Below are 27,041 nucleotides of genomic sequence, written 5' to 3' on the forward strand. Positions count from 1 at the left end.
TCTGGATACACGGCCATGAGCCATCACACTTCCCCCGGTAGCCTACAAACACTCCTCCAATTTTTTGTCCTCTGGGTTTGGTCTCAATATTGTGCTGTGTCTGACTCTACCCCAAAACACCAGCATTACACTTAAATGGGCAAGTGGGAGGCCTACTCACCTTCTTACATTGTTTTTATTGACTCAGACAGTTAAAAAGCTCAGAGTGGAGTGAGAGACTTGGAGAGAAAACAGAGACAGAGGTGTCAGATACTGTACTGGAGGTACTTAGTTCTGAAACTTGTCAATAGATGCCTTGACAGTGTATTTTTGTACTGTACCACTGTAAATGGCTGGGTGGTGTGGCTAAAACTCATATAGCAAAATTTATATTTGTCTGATATCAATATTTGTAATGATAAATGTATATAATATCCCATATGAAACAATTAAATTAATGCATTATCAAGCAAAACACGTAAAAAAATGTTCTAATAATTTATTTTCTCTGTTTTAATTGTGCTTTTGGGGGAAATTTTTTTAAAATGTTACAACTACATGATCATATCATGATAATACAGTACTATACGATTTCACTGACAGTCAATAAACAAAATATTGAATTGTCGCCCGACTCAAATTCACATCATTTTATTTGAATAAGAAAATTTGATTGTAGCCGCAGTCACTAAGAGCGAGACAAATAACTTCCTGTGACTTTCAAGATTTACTTTCCTGTCTCGTCAATCATCATTAGCGCTCTGCTGGATTGGTTTTTAGCTCCTATAAAATACGTGTTTATCTGGACACGTATTAGAACTGCCAAGCGCTTTGATTGCATGGAGTGTGGCAACCAAGGCCGCACAAATGCCCTGCCACTCCTGCAAGCTGTAAGCTCTCCCATGCACTGCTCTGAATTACCTGTCAGCATCGATTACAGAGAGTCAGTGTGGATGGGATCTTGGATTTTCTCTCCCTCAGAATTAAGATAAGCTCCTGCCTGCCTGTTTGAGATGCCCCTTGTTGACCCACCTGTTGAGTGTGATGCGAGATGGGTGTTTTGCCGCTGTGGCCATATTATCCTCGAGCTATACACACACACACACATGCACTCACGCCGAGCTGGCAGCACGCACTGTCCTCATCTGTTCACTTCTCTCCATCGCCCCCGTTCCTGGTCTCTCCTCTCACCTTTGTTTTCAGTTCTTGTTTTTCTTCTCTCTTCTCTAACCCCTCTTGCTAAGCTATCTGTCTGTTTTTATTCAACCTCATCTCTCTCGCCACACCTCGGTGACAGCAAATTCCAAAGAGAGTGTCCTATTTCTGCTGTTATCCAAGCAGAAATAAAACATTCTGCTCATTTAGTTTTGTGAAATTGGAAATATATAAATTTAAATGGGCCATTTCCCAGTAGTTAGGGTTCACAAAACCATTCACCTTGCCTTATGAATACAATAAATGTCTATTTGTGTTTAAAAATACTTTTATGTGTTTAAATCTAATCCATCCAAAATCTGTCTTTTTAATCAATATCTAACACTGGCTTGAAAGGTGGTAGTTTCAGTTACAATAGTGAAAAGCTTTCACTGTAAACAAGAAGCATCAGAATTGGTCACAGAAAGTTCTAAAACTAGTCCTGCATCCTTATTTTTGCAAAATAACAGCTGTTTTGTGGGCATTTGGAAAGACAGTGAAGAAATAGAGCTCTCTGGAATATTTTTTATTTTTTTTTTTTGGCACATTGATACTTTTTCTCCCTGTAAAAACCTACCTTACTATCACAACCTGCATGCGTTCAAGATAACTGCAGTCAACCATTTAAGGTGCCAGTATACTCCATCAGCAGTCAGATGTTCAAACAGCTCACAAACCCCCCACCTTTCCAATGTCGGAATTGGGTTTGCTGTGTCCAAAAGTTCCTGTAACTTTCCGGAACAAACAGTCTGACACTCACACCCACTTCACACTGTGATTGGCCAGCTGTGCAGTGATGAGAAAGTTGGCAGGGTTTGAACTTCTCTCTCTCAAGCTCTATTTTTTCATTCCTTGCACAACTATTTGTGTCATTTTTTTCAAGTGCAACACTAAGGGTATTTTCACACCTGCACTTTTTAGTACGGTTAAATCGGACTCTGGTTTGTTTTTCCCTTTGGTGTGATTTGTTTGGGCAGGTGTGAACACAGTAATTGCACTCAGGTGTGGAACAAAACAACCGCACCAAGACTCTTTAGACGAGGTGGTATATTGTGGTGGGAACGTGATCCAACCTTGATCCAACCTGAAAGTTTGAGCGAAACGGCTCCCGTAGACAGGTAAGCTTTACATAATGGGATGTGGATGAACGAATTTAACAGATGCTAACAATGAGCAGGAGAATGAATTGAGGTCAGACCTGGACTAGCTCAACGCTGTACGTTGTCTTTGGCCAGTGGACCTCCTTCAGGACCTTCTTCCTGTGTTTACACTCTTGCTTGTTCCAATGAGGGAACATTCTCAGTGGCTTGTGGTACCACATTTCGGCTTGCTTGGATTTTTCTGTGTGAAAAGAAACTGAAGCAAAGGGAAAACACACCAAGTTCACCAACTCATCCACTGATTCAGACCAGAGCAAACAAACTATAGGTGTGAATACACCCTAAGAATACCCTCCAAGAGAAACTTTCTCCAATCTATCAAACCTGTCTCCAATTATTGCATCCTTCAAGTGTCCAGCTATAAACACTGTAGCCTTGCAATGTGGTCAGACGACACTCTTTTCTAAAGTAACCCATCCCTTATTCTCTCCGGAGAACAAAATACAAGCAACTTCAAACAGCAACAGGTGTCGAAATGTAATTGTCATTACAGATTGTGCAAAAATGAAACTGAAATAGAGACAAACTTTGTGTATTAATGATGAAAACAACTAAACCTCTGTATCAGAACCAATGGAGAACCCATTTAAAAACCTATCTCTAAAAGAAAATCTGTGAAATTCATCTCCTATAAACATTATGCACATGTTGATTTTTTTTTTTTTTTTAGATTAGAACAGATATCTTGCTCTGGACTACCAAAGCTCAGCCAGAGAACAGCTTTAAAACATTATTCCAATTTTTGGAGGACTTTTGCTAACATTTTCTTTTATTAACATTATCCAGATTTTCCTGACCTCCAATTGAATTCACAATATGTTCCTATAATGTAAAGCTCAATAGAGAAAGAAATTGATTAAGAGATGGAAAAAGTGACCAAAGTGGTTTAGAGAATATTCTATTCTTGGTACACGGATCAATTTTCTCATTTTTTTACCACTAGACTAATGTAAAGCTCCTTGAGCTGTAGTTCAGACAAACTATTTATGAGTCATTCAAGTCCGTTTCCTATTCATTATCAACGGGGGAGCTCTAGGCCATGCATCAATATGACACTGCAGTTAAGTACTGGTTCTGGCTTTGAGAGCGAGTTTTTCATCTTTATAGATTCTGATTGGACTTTCTAATGCCCTAAGAAAATGATATGTGACTGTGGCGTTCCCTAAACCACCGCAAAAGGTTTCATCAGGGGATAGAAGCTGGTCCTCAAACGAACACTTTCCATAATTTGCACAGCTTCAAGCCTAATGTTAAGTTGATGAAAGTCTCATGGTTGAGAGTCTGGAATCTAATATCATTTCAGCAGAGGGCTGATTACACTCTAAATGGTGTGCAGACTTTTCAATATGTTGGGTTAAGTAGATACTGGGAAAATATATTTTTAGGTTTCTTCAGAGGGATTTCAATTTTACAAATACTGATAGGACTTTTCAATGCCAGAGGAAATAAGATATGACTATGTGGTTTTCTCCTCAACTCTAAATATGATTTCATCAGGGGGAAACAAGATAGTTATCAAATGCATGTACCTGCAAGAAGTTACTTAGTGAATGCCTCCGGGATGATCTGGAACATATTTGATGTTGGGTTAAATCATATTTTGGGTTAGCTTTCCGCCCTCCAGTCATCAAGCTGCGGTTGTAGCCCATTTTCAAATGTGACAGTGACTCAGGCCTTCACACCCACATTGCTCAGCCTTTATCAGCTTGTCTCAAACACAGCAGAGTGATTGTGTCCTCGTCAAGCCATTTTGTTATTGTGCTTACAGTTCCTAATCCCCCAAGTAATCCCATCGACTTCACTACAGCTACAACCTTTCTGGTTGAGCTTTCCTGGACAGGTGTCATCTGTTTCTATTTAACTGCCAAACTGTCGGGACAGATACAAGTTTATTAGCAAGGTGCGATGTGGTCAACAACCCTTTATCGCCTTTTTTCCTGCTGACTAACTGCACCCATATGAAGACGTGAAGTTTTGTGAGGTGTGAGAATAACAGGCCCATAATTGGATTCATTTGGTGATGATCATTGTCCCCATTAGTGCCATTTGTGTACACTGATGTAGACTCAGTCTTTCATTGCCTTCCATTGCCTCCCCCTCTCCCCTTGGAAATGAACAATTATCTTCCGTAAATGGATTTCTGCCACACATGGAGTTGCACATCATACACATGCGCATAAAACCATTCTGTCCAGCACCCGTTCTTTCTCACTTCATGTCACGTCGCACACATACCGGCAGCACACTGGGCTTTATCGCACCCTTTGTGAAATTCAAAACATATGATTCTGTTCATGTTTGCTTGCTTCTAATCTCCCTAATCCATTATTGGTCATGCTTAGAATATGCTCCTCGTGTTTGAACTTAAGTAGGCTGGAGCGATACTGGTGGAGAGAAAACTCGAGGCTATCATTATCAGCTGATATTCAACGCCGCCGTGGGCACATCCCACCCCGAGGTTGACACCATTTCCTTAGTACCATCACTGATCTAATATGTCCAGGCTCACTCTGAGGGCCAGTGTATGAGCCAACACTTACTGTACGGAGAGGATTTTATAGTATAATCGCACTGCAACAGAAAACACCAAGATGCTCATATCTTACTGGCTTCATCAGGCAACATCAAATTTGACAACATTATCTATAGTTTCAGGCGTCTGGAGAGATTTGTGAACCCGAGTTTCTTGAGATACTTTAAAACATATCAGTAAATAAATGAAAAAAATGGGTCCTTATCTATTACTAATTTATTATCAGCTATATCTTCTTCTTGAGGAAGAAGAACATCTTTAAAACACTTTCTGAAGAATAAGATTGAAAAACTATAATATATACTGTATATAAAATTCAGCATGGTTATTATAATAATTATAGATATTTACAAAATAAATAAATCAATACCCTGATCAAAATGCCCTGAATCATGATGAATTTGGTCTCTTCTGAATCTGTCCAAACTGTACAGCATATACAGTACATGTACTGTAAATATGATATCACAGAGAATAAACTATGTTTTGGCTCTGAAGGATATAAATGATTTTGCAGTTCTAGTTAGAATAACAAGCAATACTGAAATTCTGTGGTAAATCCTTTTTTACAGTGTCTTGGAGCCTGCTGATTCTGCTGTAGTCATTTCAATAGATTAACTGTATTAATTATACGTAATTATTAAAACAATCCATAGTGATAAATAAGATATTCTTACTCAAATTTTCTTGCCATGTCTATTCCATCATACATGATCATGTAAAATTCAGTACATGTAAATATTTTATCATTTAACTGTAGAAATGGATTTACTTTTTTTGGCTCTGAAGGATATAAATGATTTTACAATGTTAGTTAGAATAACATGCAACACTGAAATTCAGTGGTAAATCCTTTTTACTGTGTCTTACAGCCTTGTGCAGAGGATTAGAGAGAAAATCCACAACAAAGCAGAGCTGAATCTCTGTATTGTGTCTTCATGATCTTGAACAGCCTGGGATTTCTTTAAATGCAGAACTTTCACCCAAAGTTGGAAGCAGAGCTCAGCATTGTAAAAAAGCACCACTGATGGTTGCTGAGCTTTCTGCAGCACCTTGGGGTGTCGGGCCAGAGGCTGAAGGTGCTCTAAAGCTGCATAAGCTCCCCAGGTGTTGTCTAAGATGTATTTTAGACCTCAGTCTCCTCGCTGCCGCCTCCAGGCTGCCCAGCCTCACCTCTACAATACAGCTGCTCTTTCTCACAGTTTGTTTATCCCGCCTGCCTCCCCAGATTCCACACCACAGAGAGCAGAGCACTGACCACCACTGACCGAGAGAATGTTTAATAGTCTGTAACATGCACCGCATGCAGAGCCTCTTAAGTAAAAGAGTCCACTCGTTCTTGTAGGACTTTTCCATTTCCACCTCCTCACACTGTGTGTTTACAGTGTTCATATAGTATCTGGCTCTACTGGCAGTCCATTCCTTCTTCTTGTAGTTTAGGGATGTTGTTATGTTTCATGCACATTATGAATTTATGCTTGTAAATCTTTAAATGGAAAAATGTTGTAAAGTAAGGGAGCATTTCCATCCAGAAAACTAAAGTTGAGAAGGAATGATTGGATCAGATTTTTCATAAACACTGGCATAGACAAGGCATTAATCCTTGCTCACATTTCCTTCTACAGATAAAATTCTGTTTTTTGCTACATTTGTACAGAAACATACCTACGAATATAAAGTTGCAGCTGAAGAAACTCAGAAACTTCTCAGTGGCACAAAATATAAGATTTATAAAATAACCAGTGGAAGTTGCTTGAGTGAATTCTGAAGTCAGAGGTCTAGTGAGTGATCTAAAAGGTGACAGCACAGTCTCCTGGGGTGTGTTCACTACTCTGCAGGTGGACAAACTGAGGTCTATTCGTGAGGCGGCAAGTAACCTAAAAACTCTGATGCTGTCCACTACTCCCAGTGTGATAGCACTGGGATTCATGGAAATCAAAGAATATGTTTCTCACTGAGTTTCCTGACCTCTGGACGTGGAACATAAGCTCTTTGTAGCAGGTATATAGTGTCTATAATCTATATGTTACAGCTACAACCACTGTTTTAGTTTTACATTATACAAGTGTGTAAACACAGATGGTGATGTAAAATTGTATTTATATAATAGTACATATGCAGTTTGGCAAAATAATTATTGAGGGAAGTGCCTACTGAGGTTCTGCTGATTCTGCTGTAGTTATTTTAATAGATTAACTGTATTAAGTATTCCTAATTATAAAAAAAACTCAAATTTTCACAGTCACAAAGTCTATTCTATCACACATTATCATGTAATTTTCAGTACATGTAAATATTTTATCATTTAATTGTAGAACATGATTCACTGTACTTGAAGGAAGAAGAAGGACAATGGGGTGAACCATATATTTTAGGCTTGGTGACATGACTAAGAATCTTGGTGAATTTCACCTGTGACTCACATTAAGGAGACTTCCCGCCCTGAAGCTCAAAGGGAACCTATTCCCCCACATTTGTTGTACCCACCACAGTCTGAGGATTGCCTGCTACAGAACAGCCCACAGACTGACCAAGTAGAGCACAACTCTCAGATACTCTGCCTGTTGGCGTGGCTGGGGAGCGCTCTTCTTCCAGTTGATGGCAAAACCTATCCAGGTTACTTGCAGCACCAACTTGGTGTGTGGAAAATGGCCCATTCCTTGGACCTGGCCATGACAACAAGGTTGTCTAAGTAGAAGACGACCCTCATGCCCTGGTCATGCAGCGGCTGCAGCGGCTGCAGCGGCTGCAGCGGCTGCAGAGCCGCGTCCACACATCTGCTGAATGTGCAGGGAGCCAGGGAATAGTCAAATGGTAGCCTGTTGTACTCAGGCTACAGCATTACCACACACTCCCAGGATGTTAGCTGCCACGGCCAGGTCTGCACCCAGCTGGAAAATTTTCTCGAAATATTCTAGCATGTCACTGTCCTCCACCAGTAGGGGTAGTGGCGTCCTGCTCAGGCTGCAAGGACCTCTTCCAGGGGGGCACACTGGGACAGCCTGTCTCCATGTGGCCTTGCACTCTCAGGAAGGGAATCAGTCCTGCGACTGGTGACTCTGTTTTCAGAGGCGCCTTCCAGGACGCTTTGACACACTGCCAGATGTCCGGGAGAGGACGCAAAACAAAGGTAAAGGTACAGCCTGGGCTGTAAAAGCCTTCACATGGCCAGCTAAACAGTTTGGTTGGGATCACTGTGACCCCTATGCGTTCCACCACCGGCAAACTGAAGTTGGAGGTGGATTTCCAAAGGTCAGCGATGTTGCAGACACAGATGAGAGGTTGTTGTCATCGTCCATCGGTGGGACAGTCTCAGCCGAGGCATCTGGTGGCGGCATCTGGTGGCAGTGGCAGCAGCGGGGCACCAAAGTGGGGGACTCGTCATCAACACGTAAATCTATCTCTTGTTCTCGTCGCAGCAGAGCAAGACGTCACACAGCTGAAAACGGTTCCACCATCACCGGTGCTCAATTGGAGGAAGGCCTCGCCAGTTGCTGAAGTGAGAAGGATAAGAGCAGCAGTGAAGCGCTTCCTTGTATACTGTGTGAGACACACGTAATCAGTAGGCGCGTCCTCATTGGCCAGCTACTATATGCAAATTTCAGTGGACGATTGCATGCATGTGATTGGAGAAGAGTATTACCCATAGTGTCCAGTAGAGGGCGGAGCTTGTATAAGATAGAACATGTTTGTACTGCGATGCTAGTTTGAGTCCATGGCAGCACACTCAGTTGACAAAGCTGAGTAAGAAGGACTGTAGGGAAAAAGCAGAAAACTGTCACACAAAAGTGTTTTTTTCACCCCCTGACAGACAGTGCCATACGTTCCTGAGCACTGAGGCATGAGTCAATCACAAATCTAAGCGCAGGACACCTCTGCATGTCCTATCTCCCCTGAGCTCCTTCAATACATTACAGTGATGGACGTGTGTCAGGTGATGAGAAAAAGTCAAGTGACTTACACCAATCATTTGCCGCCTCACATCTTGGCAGTTTAACGGGTTCATGTAAAAGGAAAGATAGACAGAAGTAAAGTGTTGCTCAGTTCTCTTGGAGAAGACAGACCTCGTCCTACAGATCAGCTGTTCAACTCATTGAACTGACAGTCAGGCCTTTTTCTTCCTCAAAGAAGCTGTAGTCTGCGTCTGCCTGGTGTGAAAATATTCCATTTTTGAAACAGTGTTTCTGTACAATTCTCCTCTGAGTATGTTGCCTGTTTGGTCTCGGGAATGTTTTGTCTTCCGCTGATTTGTAGAGAATGCTCCTTTTTTTAAACTAGCAGAAAGAAACAAGTGTTCTGACAATTTGTGCAGTTGTTCAGTACAATCCCACATTGCACTGTGGTGAGGCTACATCAAACATAAGTTATAACAGCCATGCTTGATAGATTTTAAGAATACGATGATATAGCACAAGGCTATAGAAATTTGTCAGATTTTGCTTTACCATTTCTACCATGATAGCTCACCCTGAATATCTCTGGTTGTTTTAGACCATTGCAAACACTATCGCATATTTTAGAGGATTTTGCTTCAACGTAATTAGGTATATTGATTGCTTGTTTTTTAAATCAGCGGATTATGCCACGTTCCTGTCATATCAGATATACTGTAATTACAAGTTTCCAACTTGTAAATACGTTCATGCCAACCTTCAAGTCATAATTACAACTGGAAAAAAGGTATTTTTCTGAAAACTAAACAAACATCAGCCAAAGTCTGTTGTTCAATGTAATTAAACCAAAATTTAATGGATGTATTGTTAGTTTTGTCTATGCATGGTATTTTAAACCCTCATAAGACCAAATCAATTATCATTCAACCTTCCTGGGTTGTCAGAGAATATGAAACAATGCTCTTTTCTCATGCTTCTCATTCGTCTGACATAGCATGAATGCAGCATTAGCCAAAAACAGCTGGTTATTTTATGTTTTTTTGAATTCCCAGAAAATCTATGTATATCAAGACGTAATAAACAGTATTGCTATCACAATAGATAATTACATACAGTATACTTTGCAAAGAAGTTGTATCCATATCGACCACTCCTAATGCTATATTATCTTAGATTTTTCAAAAGAGTTCTCACGTATCATCCACTATAAGTGATATTAACATTTTAACAGTTGATTGTTAACTATTTCCAGAGTTTAGGCTTATATAATAATTTAGTGTATAATTACAGCCTTTCACTCGACAACAGAGCAACAGCAGAGGAAGAGTGATCTATATTAAATCATCAGCAAACACCGTTCTCGGCTAGGATGCCATGCCAATATAGCATGCCAATATGTGGTATTTTATAACTCTCTTTAAAAAGAGAGGGTTGCAAAATATAATATGATCAAACAGTATAGTCATACAATAATTACTGTTAAACAAATACTGCTCAATTTTTGTCTATGGCAGAGATTTTTCAAATTTTTCAGCCATGGTTTGTTGCATTGTTTTGTACTACATATATGGAAAGGTGTTACTTTGTCCACCTACTGGATTAAAAATCATAATTAAGTTTTTCAGTATTATTTTTCTTAATACAACCAAACTTGGTAGAAGTAAGATACTCCAGATATGAAGATATCCTTTTCTGTTGGGTTGACATTCTGGCTTCTTGCAGTGTTTCATCTTTAACACTTATGAAAGCAAACACCAATAATACTCAGTGTTCAAGGGGATATTTAGTGCTCATCATGAGCTACATTGGTAAATTTCAGACTTATTTACTGATTGCAGGAATGTGATATTATAAAATGAAAGCCAGTAAATGGGTGGTCATTAGGGAGAAAGCCATTTGTGGAAGTATACATCCTGCGGATTCATTGCTCTAAAGCATCCATTAAGTACAACTCTACATGTTGAACAGACTGACTAAACGTTGCCATGGTAACAATAGGCATGTATCGTAACTCGAGTTCTACAATCACAGGCAGAGCCTTTTAATGGGGCTCTTTGCCACCTATCTCAGAATCTGTGCTCATTGAAATTTGCATACGCTCTGCCATTCAGGAGGATCTAGTTCAGTCCAGTGGGGGCTGCTTCCCATGAGCACCAATACCACCTCTCATAGGCTTGTGTGGTAAAGTGCAATTACTGCGCCCTCTGCCTTGACACTGACACCGTAACATAATTATCTCTGAAGTTGGCCCGATGCAACTCTCATTGTTTAACTCTTGTGTAACAGGTCAGCCGGGGATTCTATCCTGATAGGGAGATTGAGAGGGAGGGGGGTCGACCAAAGCCTGATTGACGATAGACAACTGCTTAACAAGTCAGACAGGAACAATCCAATGTATCCCACTTTTGCTAAGAAGTTGATGGTGGGCCTGGCACAAATGATCGGGTGTCTCACTGTGCAAGACAGCACACAGCTAGACACAAGAATCCACAGGGCAGCATTTTACAAGAGATATCAATCCAGATAAATACAATCCATAGTCTTAGTGTTTCTAACATGCTCATGAGTTGCACCTGGCAACACCTGCTGTAGCTGGAGATGCTGGGCAGATGAGTCAGTGGTTGTTAAAAAAAAACTCCACCCACATAACTATTTCTAACACATGTTGTGTAAGCATTTGCATTTTTATTAATTCCACAAGACATAAAGCTTCAGCAGAACATTGTTGGGAGTTATTTTTTGCTAAACTAACATTACTAATCTTAGCAAGATGGCAAAAAAGTGTACTGTTCCTTCAATGCCAATATCTTCTATAAGTAGTGAACAAAATACAAAGGAAATAGCTTTTTGCTGAGTTAAGCATAAGCAGTAAAAATAAACTCATTCTGGTTGGTAGCTACAGTAGCTACTTTGGTCTCTGGATGGTGCCTACAGAATAATTTTTCCCAACGCACCTGTTTTCTCCATTAAGATTTATTGTTGAATAATATAATTTAACCAATACCCCTCTCTTGATAAACAATGCAATATTTTACTCAAGGGTTTCATTCATTTATAGTCTCTTGTAACACTGCTACAATTCAGTTTATGCAGTATCACACTGTAAGTTTGCAACAGTCCAGCGAGGGAAAAAAAGTTTATTACATCATGGTTTTATTGATTCACATATTCTACATTAGTTGTCATGTAGAGAATTTTAACTGTTAATGGTTTTGAATGCATCTGGAAAATGTCTAATGTTGCACTTCATGACACTAAATCAATATCAAAAGTTAAGGAAGACTCACAGTAGTTTCATTAGGACAGTAATCATATGATAATGAGTTTGTAGTTCATGCCATTGCAGTAACACGGCCAGTGTTTGCGGTCCTTCCCAGGTCCTCTGAATCAGATGGTTCAAGACATTTTGGCAAACATCTGTTCCCAGTAGAACAATGATGTAAGCACACAGGCTTTTAGGTGGCTGGTGTGCAGCCAGGTAGAATGACATATGGCAAGGAGGCATTAGCAGCGTGCAGCAAATCACACTTAGGTGAACACAATCTCTGCCTTGACTTTCAGGTTTCATAAATAATGCAGCACCGGCAAAGGAAAACATTTGGATTTCCCAGGAGCAAAGACAAATAGCTTTTAAATTCCACTTTCAAGTGCACTTGTTTTTTTAAAAAGAGCATGATATTTTCATCAACTGAAGCTCAGCTTCTTTGTTACTACACCATAAAAGAGGATACTATAGTCCAAACATTTATAGCTACAGCAGCCTGAAAATGCTACTTGACTGTACAACTTTGATCTGAGAAAAAAAAAAAACGATCTATTTTAAAACATGACATAAATCCAAGCCAAGCAGGTCTGGAACTTGAGCAAAGCCAGTCCAGACAGAACTAGATCATCTCTGTTTGAGTTTTCATTGAGCATTTTAATGCAAATTATTTGCCACAAAGTCTATGAAGAGTCCAGACTGATAGCCTTACTACTGCATCATGTAAACTGTTTCAAGTGATACAATTGTGTGAAAAACAGTGTGAAAAGTGTGTAAAAATATTCAGTGTCTAGGTTGTAGTTATTGTTAGAAACTGAGTAAGGGTACCGCTGTGATTAAAAATGAATTCAAGTGTTTTGAGTAATTTGGATTTAATTTGAATGCCATCATTAACAGTGGAATACAGATATTCATGACAATAGTTTTCAGGTAAAAGATTATTTTTTATATAGTTTTCCTACAACTAAAAAAGGGTGGAACAGTCTCTCTGAAAATGGTGGATGGTGAAGATCTCTACATGATCATAAATTCAAGGCATCCCTTGTCTCCCAGTATTGTCCTTCCCTGAGCTTGAGGGCAAAACAACACTTTGAAGACATGAAAAAAGCCCCACTGTACAAAGAAAAAAACGTTAGGGAACATGCGCAATCCAAGAAAATGTTTTATTTAGGTGAATAAGCACTGTGTGAAAGAAAATGTAAATCCAAATTAAATGCAATTATGTCAAAGTGTACCATCAAGCTCAATTTTATCTTAGATAGATGTTGTTTTTAGTATAGTCACTTTTTTCCGCAGTCACTTTGTAGACTGTATAGTTATCATACATATCTCAAATGGGTCTGGATTAGATGTATTAAGGTGCTGCATACACTCGCACTGTAGCATTATGAACGAGTCAATAAATAAATAGGAGAGCAAAAGTAAAAAGGGAGGAGGAAGGGAGAGACAAATGAGGAGAGAGACGGAGAAATAAGAAGAGAGGCTTTTCTGCCTCAGACAGCTTGTGGCCTTTTGTGTAATAGCTGGTGCCTGTAGGAGGCTGTGAAAAGATAAGGTTTACTAATGGGTGTTCAGGAGAATATTTCATTTATTATCATACTTTACTCTTGCGAGCGCGGAGTAATATTGAGCGTTGGCGCTATTCATGCAAGCTCTGAGAGGTTTGCATTGTAGGGACTGTTAGAGCTGCTTCCAAAACCGTTAACCCTGGTAGAGAAGAGGCAGCTGCAGCGCTAAGAGGCTGTAATGAACTGTGGCTTTAGAGCTGCCAGGGGCAACGTTTGGTCCACAAACCTGATACAGAACTTTCAGCCGCTTCAATCCTCCCTATGAACACATTTCCAGTGCTTTTTATTCTGTCTATCCTTCTTAATGTTGTTTACTTTGGTCTTAAAATCAAATTGAAATTGTTGTAAATTGGCTTTTTTTGTCCGCTACAGCATATATATCTGCTCTGTAAATCACTTGTCATGTGTTAACCTTTGAGAAAAAGATCAGAAACCCAACAAGAGATATATTTTAAATTCTTTGATTTTATGATTTACATTTTTACATTAAATACTGTTCCGCCATCTGTTTACATAGCTGGAGATCTTATTTCCATACAGCAAATCAAATCTTGAAAAAAGCAAGCTAGCGTTCTATCACAGGCAGAGCAGACAGTTACACTGAGCCTGATAGCATCCTGCTACACAACACAAGAACCACAGACTCTGAACAACCCACATTAGCTTTCCTGTTAAAGTCATGTTGACTTTATTTTTGACTACAAAGAAGGAAGATTAAATGTGATTTCAGATGGATTTTAACAGCTCAATTAAATACATAAATATGTAAGTATGTCACATCTTTGGTTGCTTCTCAACATGTTGGTTTACAATGCTACCGTTATTTTTCTACACTTTTATTTACACACAAACCAAATCATTTACAAGGTGATATGTACACATAAATATGTTTGTTGCCTTTCTTTTTTTTTGCATTTTCAAAATTATAAGTTCAATTTTAGTTATAGTTCAGGTTTAGTTATCTTTTCAAAGTGTAACATCAAACTCAACATCACTGTTAAAATAAAGACATGAATGGAACATGATAAGTAGAACATGCAACGTGTTGTCGCATAAGCTGACTGTAAAACATTTGTAGTTTTTCTGTGTTACAATTCAACTATCACTTGGCATTGTTTTTCCAAACAAGATTCCTCAATTTGAAAAACTTACTCTCCAGATTGCAGTTTTTGGGATAAAAGCTCCCCATGTAGTTTTCTAAGACACTCAATTTCCATAGTAATGCAGTGAGCAGACCCCCCCAACCTTCCAAATAACTTTTGATCCCAAGCCAAAAAGCCAATGAGAGAGCAGTATTGTTACTGCAGTATTCAGCATTGTGATATATGACCTCATCACTGAATGTTTCTGTTGGCTCTTCACTCTAATTAGCTTGGTTGCTCATTCATCGCTTATGACTTTATTATTTTGTTACGCTTCCATCACTGGCACCACTAGCAAGATAGTTTATCACTTTAAACCTTTAAACTATGAATAAGGCAGGAAATGATCCATATAAATGTGGAAAATGAGAGAAAGTTAAAGGCATGTTCAGCAAGTGCTATTTACTTTTAACCCAGGATCAAATATTCTGTGTAGAATGACAGTAATCAGATGTAGAAGATTATTTTATTATTTTCTAAATTTCAGTATGCTGAAGACTAGAATGCATGGCATCAATGTCCATAAGAGGACTGCAAATTGAACTCACCTTGTGCATTTAAGGCAAGACGATCACACTATAATTGCAGTTTATGACACACCTTACCAAAGAAACTGTGGTGCAGATGACCGAGCAAATAAAGAATGCCACACGGCAGATAATCAACAGGAGGCGGAACATGCATGCACTGGGCAGAACATGTCCCATCGGTGATCAGCCTGAAGGAGTTCTGGAGGCAGAGAGAGAAAGGCAAAGCCCAGGAACACAGCCAGCACAAACAGATGTTGGAAAATGTGCTAAAACACTGCACAAAGCCAGGTGCCTGATGGAAGAATGAAAATGCAAAAAACATAGGAAAAGATTACTGAGAAAGAATTCTTCAACTCCAGGAAAAAGTGAACCAAAAAGATAAGTAAATAAAAAATAGGATGCATGTAGCTTAAATTCAAAATAGAAATTTGAGATAATGCAACTATTATCATCATGTAGACAAAGCCAAAGAGTGATTTGATCTAGAATATGGATCTGGAATATACAACAAGAGGGTTCACAGTGAATAATCTGAAAGTACCAACTGAACTAGAAGATAAAGCAGGTTTTACTGAGTGCTCCACACTAATTAGTTCAAAGACACTACATCTATAAACACTGAATGTAACTACAGGATGCAAAGCTACCAAATGTAAATGCAGGATTACTGAGAATGAAGGATCATGAAGTGACAAAGAAAGCGACTGCGATGATGAACTAGCGTGCACAGATGTTTCATGTAATGAAAAGAGATGCCAGAACTTATGTTTTACTAAAGGATCTGAATGATAGGTATGACAAATAGGAACAGCATCACATGATGTTTCCCCACTGAGACATTAGCCCAGATATCTGGAACAGTCATCTCATCCCTTGATGCAGCGAGTAGATTTTGGCAAATCCTGCCGCATTAAAGCAGCCTTGAGTGCAAACTGCTCGACGATACCGCATGACATGTTGTATTTTTATTATCACTGCAATACAAAAATGCAATTAGTACACTGCAAAGGGGCTGATAATGAACTGAATGCATCAAAATGCTGGTAAAAAAAAGGCTTACTGTACCTACAATTCTGGGTATAACTGTGTTCTAAAATCATTCAGGGTGTCCACAGTCAAGGTATGCCACAAAATCTCACTTTCTGTTCCCCCTGTCTCACTACCACTCCAGTCCTATTAGAGAGTAAATCCTCTTGAGAGAAAAAGAGAACAGGAAGAAATGAGAGGAGCAGGCAAAGGAGGGGAAAAAAACTGGGTGTGCTTCTGTGCCTCAGCATTAGTGATGAGACATTCATGTATGTGTAGCCCTCAGATAAAGCAGGAAAGAGTTGATGGAGAATTATAAATGTCACAATTGTTTTCATTGCTCTGATACCCACAACACCAAAACATTAAACCACCTACATACCGGTGAGAAATTTTACTGAATACATTCTAGTAGCTGTATGTCCACATAATGCACCTAGGATTGCTGCATCACGTTCAATAATTCATACTTGAGGTATTAAGATTCGGTGCGCTGTGAGATTTGAACTTCAATTAGTCAGTGATGATTTTGCTTCAGTGGAAGTCTTTAATATCTACATACTGTATCACTACATGCAACTTTACTCAATGAGTGCACCATCAGCAGGCCTGTCTTAAACTCAGTGTTTTTAAGCATCAGCCAGAGAACTCTCAGGTGAGTTTGTCTTTGTTTCAAGTTCAAGTTCATCTTTATTGTCATGTGTACTAAAAATACAGTGAAATACTGTGCTGTGGCTCTCTTTGCCTTAACACAAAGGACACACCAACCTATCAGACCTACATAGACTATGTACACAGTGTATTCATATGTATGCATTATAAACACAATATACAGTACATGATAACAAAAAAGTGCATACGGGTGCGTCAGCTGTCCAGCAACCTGACTGCTTGTGGAAAGAAGCTGTTACCGAGACGGGTGATGTGTGAATTGATGCTCCGGTAACGTTTTTTTAGATGGAAGGAGCGAGAACAGAACATTAGCAGGGTGGCTGGTGTCCTTAATGATGTTTTGGGCTTTCCTTTTGCAGCAAGTGGTGTAAATGTTATAAAGTTGTGGTACTTCCTTGCCAATGATTTTTGCTGCTGTCTTTACAGTCCTTTGTAGCAGCCTGCAGTCCTGAGCAGTCAGGTTGCCAAATCACACTGTGATGCAGCCTGTCAGGACACAATCAATGGTACAGCAATAAAAGTTCACAAGAGTTTCGGTGCTCATACCAAACCTCTTAAGACAGTCTCTGTTGTGCTTTCTTGAGGATGCAGTTGGTGTTGAGAGACCATGTGTGGGTGTCTGAGATGTGTGTGTGTGTATGTGTGTCTTTATGTTAGTATGGCAGTAAACTTGCACAGACATAAATATGCTGTCAATATGCTTTGATATGGCAATCCATCACAGTTAAGAGCACATCAGCTTTTATTTCATAGTGATGTTATCATTGTATACTAATGCAGTTGGCACATACACCAACATTTCCACCTATAAACTAGGATTATGAATACTTTTTGCATTTTAAAGCAATATTTTTTCTGCCTATAGGTCTGTGTGTTCAAGAGCTTTTGCGGAAATTATATTTTTGCCATGATTTATTTATTTATTTTCATTTTATTTTAATCTTAATATAGAAAGCTATACATTATAAATATATACAAGCTACATTATAATTGCACAATTACAGTGAGGTTGATCTAAAAATAGTTTGAAAGATTAAAAAAGTTATGATGTAAATGGTATACAATCATGATACTTACATGCACATCACCACTGAGCAGATGAGCACTAATGTAAACATCACTTGTGTTTAACAAAGTGGCAAGTCTAATTTTGGCTTAAATCAAGAAAAATGCAGCCTTGTTTCTAAAATAAAAACCCCACAACTTCCAACTGCTTTTTTTTAAATAAGCTGCTAAATATGCAGTTCAAAAGACAGACTATTACCCTGAAAACTGAAATATTTGGAAGTTTTAGTCAACTATTTCCAGAATTAGAAAATACCAAATGTTCAGTTATATCAGTATTCAGCACAAGTTTCAACTGACATAAGTTTGATGAACTATATTGAACCAATATTGACATGGTGCATGGATTTTGCAGAAGTTGTGGCATAGCACTAAATTCAAGTGTCATCAGCGTAACAACAGAGCTCAACATTTAGCATATTTTGGTCTATGTCATATATATATAAATACATTCCATGTTTCAGATATACTGTACATAATACAGCATGTTAAACATTTGGTTTGGGTAAATCATCAGTTTGCTCACTTTATTTACTGCAGATTAATTCAAATGTACACTGTTCAAACTAAAGTTTTAGACTTAATAACTTGAACTTAATAAGACTTAATTTCCCACTGGCCTTCATTGACAGCAACCAAGTTAAAATGAAATAGTATTGCAAGTAAATCATTGGAAGCTCTTAATGACAATCTATAAAAAAACAAAGGTAGGCTACATTTAATGCTACAGCAATACAAAGTGTATGGAAGTAATGCGCTATAATAAGCCCTTTAGCTCAGTAAGTTTTAGTAGTCAAATAAATTCTTCTTTAGTAACTGAGAGAATAATTCTGGAAAAAGAGTCGCTGCTCACAATCTAATAGCAACTTTAATCTTTGGATGACTCAGATCCTGTAGATAATTTAAGAGAGAACACTTTTTGTTTTATCACTGTACACTTTGCACTTTCTCTATGTGATATACCCTGCACATTAAGTTATATATTATTGTTATATTCTTTGAGCATAATTGTACCTTTACAAGGCTTTTCTATTAAAATACCAGTTAATACAGCAAAAGACCTTTAGAAAAGACCAGAAACTGGCTATTTAAACATTTCAACCTATTACATTCTCCACTGTAATGCAAAAAATAGACTATAACAGGCATTACCCCAACTGAAATTGGTAGAAATAATCCTAAATTGGTGAGTACGTCATCACTTTTTGAGCAGGACAGACAAATTATTGACAAGTTATGAAAACAGCATAGTGCGTTCTACGTTGCTCTTCTGTAGTTTGTTATATTGGCTGTTTTGACGGGAAAAAAATCATGATGCAAAGACTTACGCTGCTTGGCTTCAGTGTTGACACTGTAGCTTCATCAGACCCCAAAGTGCATTAGCTCCACTCAAACAATTTAATGAATCAACTCTGGCAAGAGCCATCAATATGAAGACACTGAATAATGCCTTTAGTGCAGACACTTAGCTTGTTGCCCTATCCATTCTATAAGTGCTGATTGAAGAAAATGAGGTGGGGGGGTCGGGGGGTAGCTGCAGGTTGTTCTCATTTATGATGTCAAACCAGAATGCACTTAATGATTAATATGTTTACTTTCATATATTACATCGCCTTAAACACTGTTACAGAAAATGCTTTTTGACATGACTTTTTTCTGACATTACCTGTACAGTGCGCTGTAAATTGAACCATGAAATGTAACACCAGTTTTTTGAACAGGACTCTCACAGACAACAATACCTGTACATGCATGTATCTCAAGTTACTTTCTACTCTTTGTATTATAGATGATGTCTGTTCCTTTTCCCTTTTGAATTATTCAATTCATCCAAAAGAGGCAATTACATTAATTACCATCATCACCCTTAAAGAGATCCACCTGTGGTCGTTTTCTATTTTTTAATTTAACCCGTTGTATTTTCTACATATTTGTTTTCGAATTCCTGACATAGGAAGCAAAAGCAAACCTCTTTCAGCCTAGACTTTGCTGAGTCATGACAATTTATCCTCACAGCCACTGACATTGGTGTCTTACCGGCTGCAGAGTAAAGGCGGAGCATTGTGCTGTGATTTATTGAGTGGGCTTGCTGCAGAGGGAAGCAGGGAGAATAAAGTGCTCTCACCTGGAAAGTGAGGCTCTGTGGTTGGGAGAGATTTTCCACGGCTACACTCCTCACATTACTGTAAAAGAACCAATGAGGTCTGAATGATTCCATATTCATGAGTGGATTAATGAACAGTCGCGGTAATCGTGTCTGCAGCACCAAATTGATTCTTAACATTTATCGGTGTTGACCACTCACTCTAAATAATGAATACAGAGGAACTGTGCATGGAGGACATATCTATATTCTCTCTCCTGCATGTTCAGCTGAGTGGCTTCACATTCCCCTCTAAACTGCTTGAACACTCTCTCAGTGCGAGGGCACTCCACATGCTACTTCGTTCCTGGTTTTGCGGCCTCAACTGTTTCCGTGTTAGCATGTGTACAGTGCAACCCCATGGGCCTGACACTCCCTCTCCCTTGTGCACGCTGAGCTCTGCGACTTGAACAGGGCGACATAACTTGTCCCATTTTTCATGTCAGATCATGTCCGAGATATGCATCACCTACCAGTAAATGCAGGGTACATTCCCCATCTAATGCTTGGATTTTTGACATATTGCTCAGTTCTACACGGTGAAAATCCAATCTGAACTGGTTTAGGCATAATAATGAACTTAAACACAAGGGTTTTACAGCGCTCTGTCATCTTGACAACCTCTGCAAACAGCTCTAAGGCCTTAAGGGTGCTCACCAGGGATGCAGCAATTCCACGCTTTTACATCTCACAGTCCTCTAACTCTCCTCTGATCCCATCAATTAAACTGCAAGCTCCTCTTTATGGAGGGCTTATACCTTTTGTCCTTTACACAGTAAACCCTGCCTTTAAATCTACCCACATAACCTGACTGTGACTTAGTCAATCTCAGCAAACTGACATGAGTGTATCTATTAAAATTTTACAATATAGACTATAAAGTATGGCCACTAGTGAAGAATATAAATGGAAATAAATCCCATTAAGTATACACTGTAAAAAAACAAAAAACACACACATTTCACATTTTTGAAGAATATTGTTGAGTGTCTTATTTACAGCTAATGGCTGTTTTTTTTTGTGATTTTTCTGTTGTCAATTTACAATTAAATTCTGTAATTCCCCCGAACAGTCAATCTTTCTCTTGAAAACACTTGTTAACGCTTGTTATTCTACAGCATGATTTTATTTTTACAAGGTTTTGTTAATAAAAACACACCAATTTTACATTTTACATTCAATTTTCACGATGATGAAAAAAAAATGCAAGGCTTTCAGTTGGCCAATGCCAGTGATGATACAACATGAATGTATTTCATGTTGTAATGGTGATTCTACAAAATGTTTGTATTTTTACAAGGCTGTGTTAGAGTATGTACTATTAAAATACTGAAATAAACCAGCTTGAAATGATTTCCATGATATTTTATTCCAGTTTTATTCATTGCAGAATGTGGTAGATTTTCAAATGATATCAATTAGACAGACTGCAAAATACCAAGAGTGAACCACGGGATGCTTCATGGATTTCCTTTGCGAACCTCAGAATCACAGTTTGAATTCACGTCTAATGATGGCACTGATGACCAGGCTCATTTTAAATTAATGGTGGAACTGGTGGTGAGATTTTGCGCTGCTGTAGGTTTTAAATGAATCCTCGCAGCAGCGCGGGAGATGTTCTGCGACTGCTTCTGGATGGGATCTTTATTTGGGACCAAAAAAAAAAAGGTGCCACGGCAGCATCACTGTGTTTCATTGCACCATATGTCTTTCCATATGCCTTCAATGTCCACTCATGGGAATATCAGAGAAAGTGTTTTACATGAAGCAACCCCTGTGAGTAAGATGTGTATTATGAGTGTACTATTGTGCGAATTCCACTTTGTGGTTACACTACGCCCTCCAAGATCAATTATTTTGTTAACAAAATGTCCATAGATTCTCATGTTGGTACCAGTTTATTAAATAATTCAAATGTTAAATATTATGTAATCCTGAACATTATTATGGCTAAAAATGAATACAGTATGTGCTATACATGTCTTGATGCATACTGAAAGTGCACAATGTAGCATGAATCCTTTCTTTTCCTGAAAAGAGCCTCTGTGCATTAATCTATTCTCAGCTCGCACATGTTCCCTACTGTTCCTATTAGGCAATCCTAGAATACCAGCACACAATGCCCTCTTTAGCTTCGGTCCTGCCCTGAAGAAAATCTGCTAAAAGTAATAAAGGCAGTTGAATAAAACCATGAGGAGCCCCTGTTATACTTGTCATCCTTATCATTCTACCCCACTTATTCCAGATAATAACAAATTACTGCACATGTCACTCAAAGGATCTGACTTTGACCGTGAATAAAAGTCATGGCGCTTCACAAGATGTTCCTGATGAATAATCCTGGAGAGCAAAAACAGACATGGGAGTACATGAATGCCTTTGTCAAATCCATGTGTGCAAGGCCACTCTTGGTTGCATACTGCCATTCTGTTACTATTCATTACTATTCAGAGCTTGGCCTGCAAGCAAAGAAGAAGAAACTAAGAAGCACAGATCAGACATTAAATGAATGATTCCCCGGGCAAAACAAAATAGCCCCAGAGTTTGTGCCACTTAATAGCTTTCCTGCTTCGGTACCCCAGGGGCTAGTCTGTTCACAGAGCACAGAAACGGCTCGAACACAAGATTATGAATGCACCTCTGCAATGAAGTGTCAACAGCAGGGTTTCCTTCAATATGGCAAAGGTCAAGTGCACAGCTTTTGCACATTAAAACAACACAAGAGGTGCCACACGTCAGAGTGTTAGGTTCCTAAATACAATATTGCATATGAAAATACTGACTAGAAACACTTCTGTAACAATTTAGAATCTACATTTATAAAGAAATGTTCACTGCTGCCTCCATCGAGGTCCATATATAGGAACAAAAAAGTTATATAGCAGAATAGCAGAAATGAGTTGTCAAATACTTCAAGCTGTCTTGAAAAAAATATAGTGTTTGCTATTCATATCTCCTCAGTGAGTTGCTCCTGAGGTCAGGGTCTCTGCCTGCAAATGCTTGCTTACTTATCACTTTTGAGAAAGTGAAAGAGAGTGTTGGCAGTAGATTCGACACCACTGTGCACTGGAGTTGAAGGTTATGCAATATACACATGCATTTGTTTAGAAACTAATTAAGCTTATATTAAAGTGTAGCCACAGTGTGAGCAGATGAGAGAATAGCTTAGCAGTTTTAGAGAGCAAAGAGCTTCTTTGTCAATAACACATTTTTTATTTTATTTTAGAAATAAAGAAAGTGTTCTCATTTAATAGACTTCTAGCAGTTGTAAAAAATAAGCAGTATGTGATGTTATGTGTATATACAGTGTATGATTATTAGATGCCTTACAGCAGATCATCATACAATTTAAATCACATAATGCACATTAACTCTTGTAAGATCTTGTAAGATTGTTAATGGGACTTTCAACTAAATATTTGATCATAAATTTCATTTAATTTTAGATAAGGTGGCATGTACAATTTAACTTTGGATGTATGAAATTTTAAACGTCACATGAAAACATGGCAGTTTCCTTCATTAGTGGTTTTAAGATTCTTTAAGCAAACCTCAGTTTTTATTTATTTATTTTATTTTTCTTGTTTCCTATTGAGGGGAAGGCTTTCACACATGCTCAGAGCAGTATTATTTTGTACTTTGTTAGCAAAGTCCGCGACCAGCCATGTTCCATTTCTCTGTAGGGCTATTACGACATCATTATGTGTGCTCTAAAAAGCATGCCATGCTACTTTAATATTGAATGAGTGAAGGAATAGCACACCAGTATCTTGCTTTCATGAAGCTATCAGGAAACCCATTCTGCCTCCAAATGTGTTTTTTTTTTTTTTTTTTTTTTTTTTTTTACTGTAGATACCATTTGCTATGGTTGAGGGTACAGTAAGTATTACAGCGTGTCTATTTTTAGAAAGGCAATTTCAAAGTTTACTGTGTGCATACGCATGCACATGGGCAAGTGTTTAAATGGAAACATCTTTTTTGTGTGTGTGTGTGTGTGTGTGTGTGTGTGTGTGTGTGTGTGTGTGTGTGTGTGTGTGTGCGTGCATGTGTGTGTTGCTTTCCTTACGGCTTGTTGTTTGTGGGTTCAACAGGCAGCACATACTTTCTTATCCTCCATAGGGGAATCTAAGGAGTTCTTCACTTCTATACCTTCAGGCTTAAATGAAACTGAGCTTGAGTCACTCAGATGTAAAATCAAGACCTTCACCATGTTGACTCTTAGAGAACGATATGTTAATCTAATAACTTTGCCCCCGTATGGGCTCAAAATAGGTATGTGAATATGTGAAAACATTAAATATGAATACATTCAAATGTGTGAATATGTAAAAACATTTTGATCAAATGAAATTCAATTGTTTGAATGTGTAAAAAAAAAAAAATCTGAACAAATATAATTTTTGAATCCGTAAGGAGATCTGTAGCTGTGTATGACATTTTGTGAACAAATGATAAAGATTTGCACAAATAATTTCCAGTGTGTGAGTGCATAAAGAAGATTTGCACAAATGTTTGCAGTTACACATCAAAGGTTTGCAGTTACACATCGATCTGTTTGTGGGTGAAAAAAGTTCACACAGAACTCAATTATACTCCTGAATACCCGATGGGGATGCTCTGAGCGCTGGGGGCATTTTTTATTATAGCACGTCTGCCATAATTGTTTTATTTACTAAAGTAGGGGCTTATTACTATTATTATTGCTAAAGGTACTGCATAGGTGTAAATGTGTTTTTTTTTAGCAAGAGATAGCACTTGTATAGCCTAAGAAAGTAGCAGAAATATGCAGAAAGTCTTTTTTGGCAACATATAGTGTACAACTTATATACTGTACAACAAGGAATTCAACTACAGAATACTAGTCTTCTCCCATTTTTGAACCATTGCCCTACCTACAAGGTGTATAAACAAACAACAATAAACCAGAATAAAATAACAGATACAAAACAAAACTTGAGGAGCATAAATAAATCAACTCTAATAAGTGGGACAGTGTAGAACAATATGCAGGTGTGTGTGCATGGACTTTGCAGATGTATTCCTCACATCTGCAGCACACAGTATTTGTTTTACAGTCCATCTTTGGGGAGCAGAATTGGCATCTCCTCCTCTTGCCTGCCCCAGCTGCAGCCTCAGGTGAATCAGAACAAGATTCAGCCCCCTGAATAGCTTTCATAAGCGCTGCAGAGGCTGCTGTGCAGGGGAGGCGCTCACTTCTTTGAATGTGTGGGGTTACAAATGCCTTTCCCAGCTGCTCCAGGAACACCCTCCTCTTGTTCCGCTTATCCAGCATCCAGGTAGGGTTGATCTTGTTCCATATCACAAAGACATTGTATGAGGACACATAAATAATGTTATGGAAGATGAGCAGGGGGCCAGTGGGCAGTCATCCTCCTGCAGCTGTAAGCTCCTTTGTTGTGGTTGTAGTCCAGGATGAGGGCTGGCTTCCTCTCCTCACGATCTCTGATCTCAGCCGTTTTGTGCAGTGTGCTCAGGAAGACCACATTCTTGTTCCTCTTTGGGAGGTAAAAAAACTAGAGTGGTGGTGGGGATGAAGGCAAACTTTGATGAGAAAGCCTCTCTCCCCCTTGTTGCGAGGAGTGCAGGGAGGAAGCTCAGGCTTGTTCTTTCTAGCACAACCCGCATCTCCTGGTTCTTCTCTGGGCCTCCACTGGTTGTCTTTGTGTAGACTTGCATGTTCCAAGCGTAGCTGAATTGTGTGTCACAGGCTGCCCATATCTTGACGCCATACTTTGCTAGCTTGCTGGGCGTATACTGTCTCTTGAAAAAAGAGATCACTATCAGTTATTAGTATCAGTGTCACAGAAAACAATCACATAAATCAATATTACAGCAATACGTAATAAAATGAACAGTGAAAAACACGTTACAGATATGAAAATAAAAATTTACCTCTGAATGGAGCCAGTTGTTTATCCACTGTTACTTCAGGCTCAGGGTTGTAGAAGTATGGCAGACGCTCCACCCACATCTCCCAGAACTCTCTTATGGCCGCCAGTTTGTCTCTCACACATCTTGCAGGTCATCATCTTATCCATCCTTTTCCAGATGTCTCCTTATTTACGGTAAACCCTCCAAATTTTTCATCTCCAGGATGATCTTTTCAATGGCTGGTGTAATGAACATGTAGAATGTTGAGGCGATGTCCTGGACATGGGCTACTGCAGGAATTGTGGGCCCTGGGGTCATCATTATGATATTTTGTGCTGCCATCCTGCCCTGGTTGTCATATGGTGACAAGGACTGTCTTATTTTGCTGTCTCTATTTCAGCTTGGGGGATTTCTTCTTCATCTGAAGGTGATGCATTGTTCTCGGGGTTGTATTCTTCCCCATATTCTTCTTCAGATACATCCTCTTCTAAATCATTGTTCTCTTGCTCTAAGTTGTTGGGAACTAAATATGCACTCAAAGCTTCAGCAAAGAGAGAACTAGGAGTACTAAAAATACTCAAAAATGACCCTAAGACAACCTTTGTACAGCTTTGATGGAAATATGAAAAAAGGAGATGTTTAACTTTTTCTAATTTTGGGGTCATTCTAGGAAAAGTCTTAAAATTTCAAGTTGAAAAAAGATCATTTAGGGGATTTTCTCTGCTGTTTAACATGGTGGCGGGTCATTTTTGACCCTTAAGACAACACCAAAACTGATCTGCCCAGCAGCGTTCATGACACACCTCCCATCACACTCTCTATCAGAGTGGACCTTTTAAAGAGCAGTGATACAGTGTGTTGCTCACTCTGTGCAGTCTGTTGCATGAGACTGTGCAGCATGCAAAAGGTTTGTATGCTTTTGCACACCCTCCTCCAGCCCAGCTGCCAAGCTGTTAAGTACTGCAGAGTGAAGTAAGCACTC

At 38.8% G+C, this 27,041-nt stretch overlaps 1 long non-coding RNA gene across 1 annotated transcript; it reads right to left on the reverse strand.

Annotated features, from left to right (window-relative positions):
* Positions 1-24,152: 24,152 nt before the first annotated feature.
* On the reverse strand, positions 24,153-26,564 carry LOC121883410. Its single transcript, XR_006092215.1, has 2 exons — positions 26,081-26,564; positions 24,153-25,948 (listed from the first exon to the last, which is right to left on the reverse strand). It is a non-coding gene; the product is annotated as an uncharacterized LOC121883410 (long non-coding RNA).
* Between the last annotated feature and the right edge of the window lie 477 nt (positions 26,565-27,041).

This window comes from Thunnus maccoyii, chromosome 18 (genome assembly GCF_910596095.1).
Source record: "Thunnus maccoyii chromosome 18, fThuMac1.1, whole genome shotgun sequence".
Lineage (NCBI taxonomy): Eukaryota > Metazoa > Chordata > Actinopteri > Scombriformes > Scombridae > Thunnus > Thunnus maccoyii.